Source organism: Tamandua tetradactyla, chromosome 14 (assembly GCF_023851605.1).
Source record: "Tamandua tetradactyla isolate mTamTet1 chromosome 14, mTamTet1.pri, whole genome shotgun sequence".
Lineage (NCBI taxonomy): Eukaryota > Metazoa > Chordata > Mammalia > Pilosa > Myrmecophagidae > Tamandua > Tamandua tetradactyla.
In genome coordinates this window covers 85,152,451-85,164,481 of record NC_135340.1, presented here as the reverse complement: position 1 = coordinate 85,164,481, position 12,031 = coordinate 85,152,451, and the positions used below count along the sequence as shown (strand labels likewise).

The 12,031-nt window shown below is 50.2% G+C and overlaps 1 non-coding gene across 1 annotated transcript; it reads left to right on the top strand.

Moving 5' to 3' along the window:
• Positions 1 to 5,349: 5,349 nt before the first annotated feature.
• LOC143656691 (U6 spliceosomal RNA) lies at positions 5,350 to 5,456 on the top strand. The gene has a single exon (XR_013162594.1). It is a non-coding gene; the product is annotated as a U6 spliceosomal RNA (small nuclear RNA).
• Positions 5,457 to 12,031: the final 6,575 nt, after the last annotated feature.

Genomic DNA, 12,031 nt, shown 5'->3' with positions numbered 1-12,031 from the left:
GTCTGAACTCCAGGCCAATAAGAATTTGAAGGAGGCGTCACACCTTCCCTCCTGCCCCTGTAACTCCATGGAGAGAAACTGACAGAGCCCCAGAGAAGTTGCAGTCTGTTCTCAGACTTAGCAATTCTTCTTTTTTCCCCTTGTTTCAGAGAGCATTCTCCCTACTCCCAACACCGCGTGCTCTTAGGCTGCCCTAGGATGGCCAGAGAACAGGGTCTTGATAAACTAAATCACAACAAACCATTCCTGTAGCAACAACTCAGAAATAATGGTGGGGTCTAAGGCAACAGTAAGAGATACTTTGGAGAGAGCTTTGCAAATTGAATTCCATCTAGGTTAGTCCTTGGAGTCAGAGAGACCCTGAGAACAAATTCTGGCATCATCACTGACTAGGTGTGTCCTTAGGCAGGCCACTTAATCCCTCTTATCATCTCTTAGGGTCATTGAGGTTAAATAAAACAGAACATCGGAAGGCGCTGTGTTGCTCTTAAAGGGCAAGGAGACATACTAGGCAGAGTTAACTGATATCGGTGACTATATGTGGTATCCTTTCTCAGTAACATAACTGCATTTTAACCAGGGCCTTTGATAACTCAACCCCGAAGAATTAAAGACATCTGGGTGAAAACAGGTCCCGAAGTAGCTAAGAAAAGGGGTAAGAATTGGGTATTTCCCCACTCTGTTTTCACTTTTTTAAAAAGTTAGTTTCATCCAGTTCATTACAAAATTATGGAAGGAAGAAGAAAGAGCAAGGAAGTGATTATGTATTGAGTATTTTTATACCTCTCATGTCCTTCCCAGATGTCCAGTGACCGTTTTAATATCTTTAAATTAATTATCTCATTTAATATGCAGGAACATTTCATATCCAAGCCTGCATTTAATCTTCTAACAACCATGCCAAGCCGGCAGCAGGGTCAGCATTCTATAGGAGAGGAAATAGCTAAGTCCAGGCACAAACACGGGACCCAGGGAAAGTGTGAAACATGTGGCATGGGGCTGCTGCTCCCCTCCACCATGAGATCACAAGGAACATCAGCCCGAGCTGGGAAGGGCAGGATCAGAGGGCTCCACGGAGGTCCAGCATCTGGGATGGATTAAAAAGGGCTGATCTAACCACACAGCAAAGGCCAGGCCAGAGGTGCAAGAGAGGCTCGGAAGGAGAAAACCCCTCTGAGGGGTCAGTGGACCCCAATATTGAACCATCAGATTTCAGTGCCCCCAGCCTACCATGCCTCTTCCTTCAGACCACCCTCTGAGCTGTCACCTATCTCCAGAACTGTCTCCTTCTTCTGCCTGCCCCAGCCCCCTCCCAACCTTCTTTCCTGGAGGGCAAAGAGGCAAACTGGTAAGACTTATTCACATGGAGGTGAATTAGGTGGGAAAGTGCACTTCAAAAGAGCTATTGCAAGAACAAGTCTTAACTCAGAGCATGAGCTGCTCAAAGGAATTTCTGACATCTTGGAGTAGTAAGATCCTCTCACAACACCCATGCCACCTCTGGCCACAGTGCCCACCTACTCAGAGCCTGTACTTTATGTGTGGGGAAGCTGGAGCTTCCAGGTTAGACTCGCCCAGTCAGGACCTCCCCATTCTGGGCAACATCTCCTGAAGTCACTAATGCCATCCATCCTCCTGGGTTCCACTACAGAGAAGGCCATGGCTGCTTCCTTCCCTCTCTGGTGGTGCTCTTGGGAGTTCCTGATCCTTTCCTTTAAATGAAGTGATGTATAAAAATGCAAAATGCCCTCCGGCTCTAGGGAAAGTACTATGATTTTAGAGAACAATAAATCAGATGTCCTTTTTGACATTTTTTCAATATGCAATAGCCCATTTCTTCATTGTTATTGTTCTAAATAAAATTAAAGCTAGCTCTGGCCTCTCCCACTCATGGTGGTGGGATGTGCCACCTCAGACAGGATTGGGGGCCACTCCTCATCTCTTGGGGTTCTACAGCCCAGATATTTAGAGAAAACGGTCCTTGCTTAGGCCATGCCAGGGCTGCATTGTGGAGAAAAGGCCAATAAGCTCTGAGGCACCCATGCTTTTATCACCTGTCCCTTTGGGGTCTGTGGGGCTTAGGAATCCCCAGGAAGTCATGATCCCCTTGATCCGTCCTTTCACTGAGCCCCTCCATGCTGTCTCCTCTCCACCAGCTTCCTGCCACATCAACCTGTGTCCACCTGTGTTGGGCCTGAGGGCTCAGGGCCTGTGCTGTGGGTCTGCAGGCCCGGAGCCCTGGGTGCACTCCAGCCCCTCCGGACTGTCTTGGAAGTCTTCCACACCCTAGGCATGGCCAGCATACGTCACTCTTATGAAGAAGAAAAAAAAGATGCATTGTTGAATTTCCATATCTTCCTCTAGTTATATTCTAAAAAAAAAAAACTTCCCTTGGTTACCAAGTCACAGGAATCACAGCATGCCAAAGCTGAAAGGGACATTACAGTTCATCTCTAGGGCAGGTTCCTCACTTTGCAGAGGATATAAAAGGAAGCGATCAAGGTCTGGGGATGTGGCCAAGGTCACCACTAGAGCTCAGATCTCTTCCCTCTGTACCACAAGTGCAAGATGGAGGAGGAGGAGGAGGTGGCGGCGGAGGCGAGGGCGAGGAGGAGGCGGCGGGGGAGAGGAGGAGGAGGAGGAGAGGGAGAGGAGGAGGAGGAGGAGAGGGATAGGAGGAGGAGGAGGAGAGGGAGAGGAGGAGGAGGAGGAGAGGGAGAGGAGGAGGAGGAGGAGAGGGAGAGGAGGAGGTGGACGAAGAAACAGATCAACAGAAAATCCACCTCTGGCTCAAAATAACACATACCTGTGTAGCCAGAAATGGTGAACAATAACCAGGTATGTCTCCTGCTGGTTTCCACAATAAGGCAGTCATGAACCTGTAAGACAGGCCCGTCACCATGTGTGTGCACAGTGATTGCGTCAAAAAGGCTCTCCTAAATAAAGACATAAAAATGCAGATGCTAACTCAAGATTGGGATCGTCTCTCATCAGTGTTAATATGTTTGATTATTTGCAATTCACTTTTGTAAATCTGAGGGAAACATCATTGCCCAAATGAGCTCTTTTCACTCAATATAGGTCATATTAGCATTCTGAGGTTTGTATTTGCTTATTGCTTATTTAGAGAGAGGGTCAGAGGAGAAGTTGGGCAGATTGTGTCTGATTTCCATTTTCCTGAAGACAAGTGGGGTTTGGGGAGGGGACAAACTCCAAAGTCCCCAAAGGCCAGGTACTCTTATGCTGTGACTGGGTGGGTCCTTCCCTCTCACAGTGCTGAGCCAGGGCACCACCTGGAGTGTCAACTACCTCCTCAGAGGCCTCCCCTGAAAGACTGATCTTGATGAAACCAAGTGCGGGTTGGTTCTTCTAAGACTCTAAGGTCTTCCCTCTACCTGGAATTCTCTGTCCCCATGGTCTCAGGGCTGCCTCCCTATTAAGTAATAGCATAAATGTCCCCTCCTTCTAGAGAGGCTGTCCCTGTCCACCCAATGAAGTCTTCTTGCTCCAGTCATTCTCTCTCCCCTATAGTCTTTCTTTATAGCAAATCTTAGCATTGACAATGCTCTTCCATGGCTCAGTGGCAGAGTTCTTGCCTGCCATGCCAGAGACCTGGGTTCAACTCCTGTTGCCTGCTCATGTAAGAAAAAAAAAACGAGAGAGAAAGAGAATGCCCTTCCATAAGTGCTGACTCCCTGCTGGAGATTGAAGCTGCACGAACTTACTTGTTCACCGGCTGCAGCCCCAGAGATCAGAGTGCTCAATAATATTTAAAGAGGAAGGAAGGCAAGAGGGAAATTTTGAGGAATATTATCTAAGAGAGAAAGGGGAGGCTGGACTTATGGTGCCAAATCTTTTCTCTCTGAGTTCCACAGTGACGGGATCAGCTATTGAACTCAGGTTTGCACCCAAGTCCCAGTTTCTTTGGGCAGATGGCTTAACCTCCTAAAGCCTGTTTTCTAACCTGCAAATTGGGAAAGTGACACTGATTAGGTTCAATGCCTGGTCCTTACAGAATGCTGGATCAAAAAGCCGCCACCCCAAAACCTTCTCCACCAAAAAGGGGAAGAGTGAAATGAGATAAAGTGTCAATGGCTGAGAGATTCCAAACAGAGTCGAGAGATTATCCTGGGGGTTATTCTTATGCATCAAGTAGATATCACCTTGTTAGTTGAGATATAATGGAGAGGCTGGAGGGAACTGCCTGAAAATGCAGAGCTGTGTTCCAGTAGCCATGTTTCTTGATGATGATTGAACAATGATATGCTTTCACAATGAGACTCTGTGAACGTGAAAACCTTGTGTCTGATGCTTTTATCTACCTTATCAACAGACGAGTAAAACATACAGCATAAAAATAGATAATTGGGCGAACAAATGTTAAAATAAATTTAGTTTGAAATGCTAGTGATCAGTGAAAGCAACGGGTAAGGGGTATGGTATATATAATCTTTTTTTTTCTGTTTTTGTTTTATTTCTTTTTCTGTTGTCTTTTTCTTTTTCTGAATTGATGCAAATGTTCTAAGAAATGATGAATATGCAAGTGATGACATTGTGAATTACTGATTATATATGTAGAACGGAATGATCACATGTTAATGTCTTAGTTCGTTTGTTGTTAAATTTTTTTTTTAATAAATAAAGCCGCCACCCCTTTTTTTTCTTGGCTCCTCAAGTTCAGGGCCTTGGTTCTCAAACACCAGGGGAAGCTGAGGGCGCCCACCCTCCCCTGAACCCCGCTGGGGCCCCGTGCCCTGGGCCCCTGCCCTGCTCCTTCTGGTCCACCGTTTTACGGGAGACCCAGACTCCAAAGGGTCCCAGGGCCAGAGGGGCCTGGCCAGCTGCTCGCAACCATTTTTGGGTTCCAGGCCGCCCCGTGGGGACTTTATGGACTCCGTGGTCCCTTGCCACATATATGCTCCCGTGCCACGCACACGGTGCTCGGCATAGTCGCGGGAGGCTCGGCGCCGCGGCAGCGTTCCCCACAGGCCTCGGCCGGAAAGCCAGGTACAAACTCGCCGCGCCCGGGCAGGCCGCGAGCCGCGCGCACCACGTGACGGAGCGTGACGGCCGGCGCCTTCCGCGTGGCGCGCACTGAGGATAGGCGGGGAAGGCGCCAATTTCCCATGGTCCCTTACATTTGCATATAAAAGATAAGAGGTTTACAAAGACAATTACAGCAATTTGACTTTAATAATCAAGGTACAGAGGAAGAGGCAGTATATAGGATCCTGAAAATCATAATTTTTTCAGTGTTTTAGAGTTTTTAACGCGTACACTGTAGTCACCATAACTGTAAAAAGCTAGTAATTCTTGGCTTTATATACTTTTTGAGAGGGCACACAGTTTGTGCTTGCTTCGGCGGCACATATACTAAAATTGGAACGATACAGAGAAGATTAGCATGGCCCCTGCGCAAGGATGACACGCAAATTCGTGAAGCGTTCCATATTTTTCACACCTGGTACGTGATTTGCACTGACACTTTTACCTACAGGTTCTACTCTTTGGAGGACACAGAGGAAATTATGTAGTTTCAAAAGATGGAATAGAGAGGTGTGGATACAGTCGGAGTGGCTCCTCCTCCCGCCGTTTACCTCTGGCCCTCTGACCCCTTTTTGCGATCCTTTCCATCACTGCCTCTCCTCCCCCTTGCACTATCCTGAGTACTGGGGTACCCTATACTTCAGCAATCATCTTGCCAAAGTCGAACCATTTCAGGTCCAAAACATAACGGGAGCTTAATGCTTCGATGAACATTAACAGGAACTTGCAACGAGACTTAGCTCCTCATGCTGCCTCTGAATCTGAAATTAAAGCCCACCACTTCCGGAGCATCTACCCTGTGCCATCTCATTTTAATATTCCTGACAGCCCTGCCCTGTAGGTATTACCGTCACCGTTTTACTGGAGACCCAGAGACGTCAAGCACTTGGGCAAGATCCTGGAAGTCAGCGGCCGAACAGGGCCTGATAAGATCTCCAGAAGCACAGACCCTGAAAAGATCGGGACCCCGCCCCCAGGTGTCCTAATTAGGCAAAAAAAAAAAAAAAAAAAAGTTCGCCCAAACTCAGATTTCTCGTAATGACTTTGTTGAAGGGTTTTTGAAATATTGCGTTCATTCCAAAAGACAAACGTTGATGCATCTGTTTTGCTGGTGCCCGACACGCACGTAGTCCGCCTCGTGGGCTCCGCGGCTGCTTGAACCCGTGGGCGGCTCCGCGGCTCCCGGGCTCGGCGCTCGCTGCAGTCGGCGCAGACGGTCGCAAGCCAAGCCCCGGAGCAGCTCTAGGACCCAAGCGGTATATACTCCCCGCGGGCGCTCAGGGCTGCTGAGCAGCGTCCATCGGAGACCCAGTTCTGTTCTCTTCAGTGGAGGAGACATGATCCTTTCCAGGTACCAGCCGAAAGAATAGGGGTCTGCGGGACCTCCCGGTACATGGGGAAAAGCCTTCTGCCCGGCTGCCCAAGCACTGGCTTAGAGGACAGTATTTGGCGGTTGGGCTCCCTCCTTCTCCCAGAGAGGCCTATGTCTTTAGAGGCCACTTGAGCAATTGGGTGAGTGGTTTTAAATGTCTCCTTCTGGGGTGCGAAGCAAGGAAACAACCCATATTCGCCTGCAAGGACAACTCATGAGGCAAGAATATTATTGGCGCGCGCGCGTGTGTGTGTGTGTGTGTGTGTGTGTGTGTGGAGGGGAAAGGGAAGGAGTATTGGGGAAGGGAACGGCAGAGTAAAGGACTTGGTCGGGACCAGCAGCAGAGGAAGGGCTGTTGAGATTGTTCTTAAAGAAACGCTTCTTCCAGCTAGCTCCACCTCCCTACTCCATATTATCGACAGCCCCTTCCAACATGAAGTCAGAATGGCCATAGCCCAAATACCCCTAAAGAGGGGGGTAGAAAGGTCACAGGTGATGGTGGCGTTATACAGAGAAGTCAGGGTTTAACAAATGAGTATGACTGCTGAATCATCACATTGATATTTCTTTTAGTCTCCAGTATCTTAGAGCACCTAGAAGTAAAAACCTAAAATTGTGGAATTGTAACCCATACCAAACTCTGAAATATGTTCTACAACTAATTGTTGTGCTGTGTTTTGCAATTCATTGCTTTTTTTTTGTCTATATGTTATTTTTCACACACACACAAAAAAAGTAGATTGGATGATGAAAAATTACTTATTTCTTCGAGCCTCCTATATTCTGGAGCAGCTAGAAGGAAAAATCTGAGAGGATGGTATGGCAGCCCATGACAAACTCTGGGATCTGTCCTGTAACTACTTGTTGAAGAGTGCCTTCAAAACTATTGTTTTTTTTCTTTCTTTGCTTTGTATATGCATTATATTATACAATTTTTAAAAGTTTAAAAAAAAAAAGAAAGAAAGAAAAAGAAAAGAAACATTTCTTCTTGGCATTACCATTGTCTCCAAGCAGAAATTAAGAAAGAAACAGCCAATTCTTAGTTCTGGAGGATCTAGAGAACTGGCTGACTTTTGGGTTCTGCACAAACTTACTGAAGAGAACTTAGGCAAATACCTTTCCTTCTTGGGGCACATATGACCAATGAGTATGCTGACACTGCAGAGTGCCTTTCCAATCTGATGTTCAAGGATCCTTATTGTCTTCTGGTAGTTCAAGGGTCAGGCCTGAAAAAGCACTGGTTTTCCCCCTTTCCTGGACCCCTGGAGAAGCAGGCCACAGACTGGGACCCATTTAGGAACTCTTAGAGAATTCCTGTCTTGGGTCTCAGGGCTGGTAAATGAACTCAGAGTGAGTTATAATCTTAGCAAACACCAATATATATTAACATTTCTTTTATGCCAGGAGCCATTCTCATTACTTTACATTATATCTTTATATTAACACATTTCAAGCACAAAACAATCCTCTGAAGTAAATAATATTATTTCCCTCATGTTATGAGGAAGCTGAGGTTAGGAGAGATTCAATCACTTGTCCAATGTCACAGCAGAGCAGGTGTGAAGACCCAGGAAATCTAGCTAAGGCGTTTGTGTTCTTAATCAAACACTCTGCAGCGTCTGGGGGTACGAAGGGCGAAGATAAATCTATTTAGAATCAGTGGAAACCCACGCAGGTCCAGTCCTGATTGGTTGGTATTCTGAATTCAAAGGCGGGTGTCACATATTTACAAAGGATCCGGGCTATGGTTTAGAGCGGGGTAGCTGGGGATAGGTGGACAGGTATGTGCAGGGTGGCCTTGCAAAACATGAGGGAATGAGACAGCACCCTCTTTGGGAAGCAGTTGGAAGAAGAAGGAAGTTTTTCTATTCTAGATAGTCTCTTACACCTCCACCTGTCACCCCAAATTAATCCTTCTGGGAAGGATCTTTTGAACAGTAAGCTTGTGCTTAATTAACCTTATGCAAATGAGCTTTTGTTTCTCATTAGCTGTTGTCCCAAAGCATCTTACAATTCCTTCCCTTGGCATTTCTAGTATCCAGATGAATGACAACGTTGGAAGCCATGCACCCAGATGTTTGCTGAGTGCCTGTGATGTGCTGGGCCCTGTGTGGGTGGCCACACTAAGAGCAAGTCCCAGCCCCTGCCCTCCAGGTGCTTACAGTCCTATGGGAGACAGACCCACGCAATCAAGGATAGCACAGGAGGGTGAGTGCCCTGTTAGCCTCATGAACCAGGGACTATGAGGATGCAGAAGAGGCTGTCTCAGTCCAGGAGTCTAAGGAGGCTTCCACGTGCCTTTTGCTTACAGATTGCCCTGATTTGCAGAGAAAATGGAGGCGGGCAACGACTTTCTGGTTTCTCCCAGGGGAGAAAAAAAAAGCAACCTGATTCTGTCTCCACCAGCACCTCCAGCTTCTCTCAGTCTCTCACCCTGGATTTTCTGGGACAGGAGGGGATAGAGATCATACAATTTGACCCAGTGGGTGTCGCTGCAAGGGGCCGGGGGGTTTACCCTGTTGAAAGAGCAGTCGGATGTCGAAGAGGGCCCATACCTGCTTCCTTAACGCTCCCGACCTCGGACTCAGCTCTGGAACAGGCCCGGTCCTCCTCCGCCGGGGACTTAGGGGTACGCGACAGAACTACACCAAGGAACATTCTGTGCCACACAGCCCGTACCGATTCCCCACGCTCCAGTTTTTCTCCCGGAGAGCAAAGGCATCCGAGTCGGGGGCTTTCCGCAGTTGGCTGCAATGTCTAAAAACCGTCGCGAGGTGGCAACGTTGTGGCGAGAAATAAACTTTTTAAAAATACTGTTTTGTGTTTTTTTTCCCAAAGCATATTTTCCCTATTAATGTTTCATTTAACTTAATTAGAATCTGGTAAACTAATTAAAGTAGCTACGAGCCTCGCAATCAGCAATAATTCGTATAATTATTGATAATTACATCCATACCAATCGTTTGGTTATTAACATTTAGGGGGAAACAAACCACTTCTGAGGGGACGCGGAGCACAGGAAGGTTTTTGCGACAGGGGTTTCTGGGTTGGATCCGCCTACCCAGCCGTCTAGCTGCAGGGACCGCGGCCCGGGAGGGCGCCTCTCCCGGCGCGCCCAGACCTGCTCCGGCGCCTTTCTCCTCTGTGGGGAATTCGGAAAGGGTAGAAACAAACATTTGCTAGGGTCCCCTGTGAGAGTCGCCACCACGGAACTTCCTGTTTGGGTGTTAACTGTTATTACCATTTTACAGAGATGGTAAGTGCGGCGCCCAAAAGTGGGGTCGTCCCGTGGGGGAAAGGTGAGTGCCATTTCCAATCTGCCTGGCCTGATCCCAGCTTCACCTACTCCTGGGAACGCAAGACACTTCATCTCCGGGCCTTAATTTCCCCGCTGGGTACAGAGGGGAGTTGGTCTGATTGGTCCCACTCGGATGAAATGTTCCCGCTCGGTCCTGGGAGACTGCGCAACCCAGGACGACTTCACAGTCTGCGTGGCGTCCTCACTGCCATTTATCTCTTTTCTCGTCCTCTGTGGGTCTAGCCCAGGGACTATCCCGGGACTTGAGGGCTCGGAGCCCCAACGCAGGGCGGTGGCTTCTTGCCTCCATTTCGCGCCGTCGGGTTCCGGGAGCAGGCACCTCCTGCTCGCGGGCTCCGCCGCCCGCCCTCCAGACAACTTTCCAGAAACCTCCTTGTCGGGCGCTGTTCCGCCAGCTGCGCCACACCCGACGCCTGCCTCCAGGGTCTCGGCGGGGTGGCGCCCCTCCGCTGCCCCAAGGGGGCCGTGGGGTGTCCGGAAGACCTGGAGGACAGCGAACTGGTCCCTGCCTACGGCTGCTGCCCGGAGCGCTGCGCACTCAGTCCCCAACCCCACCCAGAACCGTTCCACGCGTCTCCGGGGTCCAGAGACCTGAATATCACTTTGCAGAGGCGGAAACGGAGGCCCAGAAAGATTAAAGGGAGCTACACAGCCCTCCCACTAGTCAGCCAAGGAGGCGAAATCGGAAGCCAGGGATGAAGGAATCCCAACACCGTGCGCTTCCCCACGCCACCCACACCTTCTTCCCCCCACCTCCCACCCCTAAAAGTGCTTTGCAGCGCCTTCATCTGCAGCGCAACCAGCAGGTTCGCCATGGAATCTAAGGTCCAAAAGGGGCTGACCCCGGAAGGAGACCTCTGTCCTACACCGGGCTCGGCGTGGCTGCCCGAGCACCCATCTCAGGCCTCGCTTTCCGCGCTGGGCTACAATACGTGTAACATTAAAAGCCACCAGGACTTGCTCTCTTGGGACGGCCGCGGGGCTGGCTGGAGGGCATCTGCTCACTAACGCGGCTCGCGCCCTCGGGCTCCGGGCCTGCCGCGCCGCGGGTCGGTCCTGCGAGCTTCGCCCCCCGCCCGGCCCAGGCGCTCCGCTGCCCGTGGGGCGGTGCCAGCGCCTCCTGGAAAGGAATTCTGGGTTGAACCCGGGATTTGGGTGAAGGCACCGTGCAAACTATCAGGAAACAGCGCCCGGTCTCTGAGCGCCCCAGGGGTGACTTCTCTGGTGGGCAGGCGTGGAAATGGGCACGAATAAACTTCCGGCCCGGAGAGCGCTAGAGGAAGAAGCTTAGGATCGCGGTTCCCTTTTTCCGCCCGGCGTCCACGGCAGGGTCCTTTGAACGCGGAGAGAGGTGACCTATGGGACATATTGGGTGTGTCTGCAGGGGTTGGTGCAAAGGTCAGAGCTGGTCCGCCGCCCACCAGAGCCAGCGCGAGTCTGCCCAGGAGAGAAGCGAGCGGGGACCTGGTCTGGAGTTAGGGGTGAGAACCCGTCCGGATTCCAGGTCTGGTCCCGGGTTCTCGCAGTCTGGGCTGGAAAGATCTAGCGCCTTTTCTCACCCAGGGCGCCCCAGAACCCCCGCTGCGGTTCCTGCGCCCGCCCACCTGTTGCTCAGCCCTCAGTCCGCCTCCCTTCCCCTCCCCGCGAGTGTGCGCCCCAACAACCCCAGAAAGTGACAGGTTTTCTTTTTATTATTAAAAACGAAAAAAAAAGTCACGGATACAGGATGGTGTCCCCGAACAGGCTCCAGGTGGTCGCCATCTCGTCAGTCGGTTGTCGCCCTTTTAAAGTGCTGTTACATTAAGAAATTACAACAAAAATAGACAAAGCAAACCCCAAAGGGGAACGCAAAACGGGGCTGGGAGTAGGTCCAGGAGGGTACGCAAAATAACTTATACTATAAATAAATTAAAGTTGAACCCAGTATTGAACCAAGAAACTCACAGTACGTTTATATCCATTGCACATAGCCACTTTGTCATTAGGAACAGGAGTTTCAGAAGTGGGCGGGACGGGGGGCGCCGCGGGGCCGGCGCCTGCGAAGTTGCTACATCATATTCACAATCCCAGGTCGGAAACTGTACAACTGGGGAGGGCGGAGAGGCGCCCTCTTGGGCGTTCCTCCCCACTTCGGTCCAGTTAACCCCTTGAGGTCTGATGCCCTGGAGTTCCACCGTGTGGCGAAGCGGTATTTACACTTGGAAATGGAGCCGGGGCCCTGGGGTGGGGCACCCGGGAGGGGGGTCGGGCGAGGCCAGGGCGCCCGGAGGAGGGCGGGAAGGCGGGCGGCCGTA